The following is a 4,272-nucleotide window of genomic DNA, read 5'->3' on the forward strand; positions in this document are numbered from 1 at the left end:
GCTCTCACGGAACGGGAGCTTACGTTTAGCGATTTAGGGAGTACTTCGGCCAAGGCCAACCAAGTAAGTGACCTTACTATAGGATAGGCTAAAAATTGTATGAGTTACGATGTTGTATGAACTATGTCGTATGATGCGGTATATGAGTTATGATGATGTATGACTTATGATGATGTGTGTGGGTTATGATACCTGATGATGTGTTCAGTATTTATATATTTTGATGAATGTCGTACTTGATATGTTTGATGCACTTTGTGGCAATATGATGAGTATGATGATTGCGTGACGTTTACCTTAATATGATGATGTTTTCCATATTGAGCATGCTATATGATGATGAGTGCCATATTGCATCATGTCGTTAGATCGACATAGGACACAACCCTAAGAGCGTGAAAATGATATTAATATAAATATCCACGAGTATGTGTTACCTAGAGTAACAAAGAGATGAGACTAGAGGGTTGTGTCAGAAGAGACATTATGATGGATTTAGAGGGACCTCATGCATATTGTATGTTCATAAGCATAGGGCTACTTCCCCTAGAGATGATGAGTGCGGACGCGCACCTTATGATGAGCGCGAATGCGCACAGGTGCGAAAGCACACAGATGAGGGTGTTCATGAGGCGCATGACACTATGGGGTTCCGCTGACCTCCGGACGTCGCTACAGATTAGCTTGACCAGAGGGTCCAGGGGGTGTGCGAGCGCCCTGGGGACTCACACTCGCACGTGTGAGTCGTGTGTAGGGAAGTACTACACATCCAATTTATCCGAGACTGGAGGCCACCCCTAAGATGATTAGAGATAGGTCCCTAAATCATGATTGCATGTGTTTGCATTTGCATGGCCCCCTATAGTGGGGCCACTTACTGAGTATTCTTTGAAATACTCAGGCCGTGTGCCACTTCAATTTTCAGGTAAAGGCAAGGTGCACTTGTATGGAGGACGGTGGCATCGCGAGTAGAGACTGTGGCACGTGCATAGGGTAGACTCATATTTAAATTTCTAGTCTTAAGTTAGAATAGGTTGTTTTGCATTCCATTGTCTTAAATTATTTTGTATTTGTTTTTGTTTTCTCTAAACTTCAGTATTTCATATTTAAACACGTAAGACCATGGCTGTGTTTTTCAAAGAAGAAGTTGTTTTAAACGTTTTTCTGAAATTTTCGTTATCAATTATGTTCATGTAAGAGTTATATTTTCGCATTATAGATGAGCATGAGACGTTAGTAGCGACTCTGAGTATGTGGAAATTTAGGGTCGTTACATGGATGCCATCAGTGTTCGGACTATTTCCAGCATTTGAGACCTTCACTCCTTGAATGTTCACATTTTGGCAACCATGCACCATAATGTTGAACATTTGGCTATTAATCGAAGTTAATCCATTGATTATTACGTTTTGTGAATTTTCTATCTCGAGATTCTACAAATTTAAAACAATCAAGAGCTAGAATTAATACAAATTTAAATCAATTGGTATTTTTTATATCTAGCCAACTTAAATAATGTATATCATGGCTCCATCAAGGCAATTATTCCCTGAGAGTTTACAGTTCCATATGCCAGATCATTGCCCGTCAATAACACCGCCATAAATGGAAGCCCATTTACGTTTTGAAACTCAATCTAAGTTTTAGTTTTAGCTAGAACTTAAATGTCTGAGGAAGCCACAAGAGTGCCATCGATGCGAAAAGTAATAGCATTGTTCTTACAAGGTCCACTAAATCTCCCACTTTGAACATAGAATGTGGCTTTGGGCACGTTAATAGTAGTTGGTCCCGATGAGTCACAAGCCTTAGCCCATACTGTTTGAAGCACAGGTGAAGCATCGGTCTTTCCATCAAGCTTCGCTCCGAACCTAACAATATCTAATATTAATTCATCAACCATGGTAAAGTTCAAAACCAAAAGTAGTCATAGAGAAAGAAAAACATTAAGTTTCCATAAAAAGCCATATGAATACTGACTTTTACAAATATTTTTGATGAGTGTGAGAGAAGAAAAGAAAGGATAACTGATGGAAAAATGGAAGAGCTATATTTATAGGTTAATGCATGCTTTTAAGTTGTTTAAAACCGACTTAAAGTTTGAAGTGATTTTGAAAAATATTATAATTAAAAGATTTAATTTGACAAAATTTAGATAACTCCAGATTTTATCTTCAATGTTATCGGTTATAAATTTTCATAAAAATATTCAATAAAGGTAAAATAAACTTATTAGTAGGAAAGTAAAGAATGTGTCGGTTGACAATTATCTTGTTTACCAACCATTGAACTTGCATGATTGTTTTGACTTTATTGACTTTATGGGTTGTTTCTTACTTCCATTTTGGGGCAACTTTAAACTTCCTGCTATAATAAGAATTTCTTAGTACTTTGATGTGTTTGACATATTTTGGATAGACATCCTAAATAAAATCTTGACAAAGATGTTGATGATATTCAAAATGATAATATTGACACAATACCATATACGCAATAGTATGGAAAGTCTTTTGACTTTTTATTTGTAAATATATTACATAATTTCTAAATGTAATAATTTTTTGGACTCTATCCATGGTATACCATTTTTATAGTTTATCAATATTGTAACACCCGAGTTCCAATAAGATATTAAATATCTGATATTTTCTATCAAGTCCAAACTTTTGAGATTTTATTGAGAGGCTCAAGGATGGAAATTTAAAAGTAGGGAAGAAAAGGTTGGAAAATTGGAAGAGTGGTCAAAGTCAACACAAAAGGGGTATTTTGGTCATTTTTTCCTCCTTCCTAATTATGTACCTGCAAGATTCAATTACGGAAATGTAAAAAGAAAGGATGATATGAACTAAGCAACATCAATTATACAATATATTTCAATGAAGATATGAAAAAAATGCAGTTGAAATTATCAAAAGATATTTTAATTCATGCCAAATTGAAGAAAATGAAGTTTCATTGTTATAAATTTATAAATTTTGGGTGAATTACAATTTAAAATAATTTAGAGTTATTGTATTTTATTTATATATTTTAAGACTTTTTATTTACCTTAGGTTACAATAACATGATGGTCAATTATGGGCATAAAGTATGAATGTTACAACTCTTGGAATGCCTTTAATAGATTCATTTTGAGGTTATATAAAGCCATATATGTTGTATTTGTGAGTAGACTTGAAAAATATAGTAAAAGGAGCATTTATGCTCTCTTTAGCCAATGGCTCAGTTTCTTTGCAATTATATGTAGTTTAGGTTGCATTTAGAATCATTCAAGCTTGACATGATCAATCTTGCTTGTGGAATGATTCGAATCTCAAACAAGTGTTCTTGCCTTGAGATATTTGATCAACAAGAATCATTCAAGCTAAACATGGATCGATCTTACTTGTGGACTAATTCGAATCTCAAATAATGTCTTGCCTTGAGATATTCGATCAACAAGGTAATCTGAATCTTACTCCCCTTGATTTCCACTTATCATTAGGAAACTATTAAAGACATTCCAAGAGTTGTAACATTCCTGCTTTATGACCATAATTGACCATTATATAATTGTAACCTAAAGTAAATAAAAAGTCATAAAATATACTAATGAAATGCAATAACTCTAAATGACTCTAAATTGTAATTCACCCAAAATTTATAACAATGAAACTTCATTCTTCTTCAAAGTGGCATGGATTGAAATATATTTTGATAATTTCAATCGCATTGTTTTCCGATCTTCGTTGAAATATATTGTATGATTGATGTTTGTTGGTTAATATAAAAAGAAGAAAAAAAAAAGAAAAAAGAAAAAAGAAAAAAAAAAGAGAACAGAGAGAAGAAGGAAGGTTCTAGAGAGAGAATGAGAAGTAACACCACAGCTCCTATCCGGTCATGAGGAGTTTGATTTTTGCCGAGCTTTCTTCACAAATCATTCATGGACCTTTGAATCGTACAAAAACGTTAAAGAATGAAGAAAATCCGAAGGTAAGTTCTTGAAATTTTGCTTTAGGATTTCCCACAGATCTGTGAGAAATATTGGGAATAAGGTTTTGAAATTTGAGTATGTTAATCTAGAGATGATAGTGCTCGTAATTTTTGGAGGGAGTCATAGTTAATTCAGATTATAAATAGAAGTTTCGATATTCATCAAAAGAGTTAGGTATTGATGTTTCTTGTCAACTTTGGACTAAGTTAATTATCTATATCAGAAATAAATTATAAGAAAAATACTTACTTGTAGATCGGATACATATTCTACAATCTTTTGAAGGAATCGTATTAATCCGA

General features: G+C 33.6%; 1 pseudogene; it reads right to left on the reverse strand.

The window, feature by feature from the left end:
* The window catches only part of LOC111439546, a 12,522-nt pseudogene extending 10,626 nt beyond the window's left edge, over positions 1-1,896 (reverse strand).
* Positions 1,897-4,272: the final 2,376 nt, after the last annotated feature.

Source organism: Cucurbita moschata, unplaced genomic scaffold (genome assembly GCF_002738365.1).
Source record: "Cucurbita moschata cultivar Rifu unplaced genomic scaffold, Cmos_1.0 Cmo_Scf00096, whole genome shotgun sequence".
In the NCBI taxonomy this organism is placed as follows: domain Eukaryota; kingdom Viridiplantae; phylum Streptophyta; class Magnoliopsida; order Cucurbitales; family Cucurbitaceae; genus Cucurbita; species Cucurbita moschata.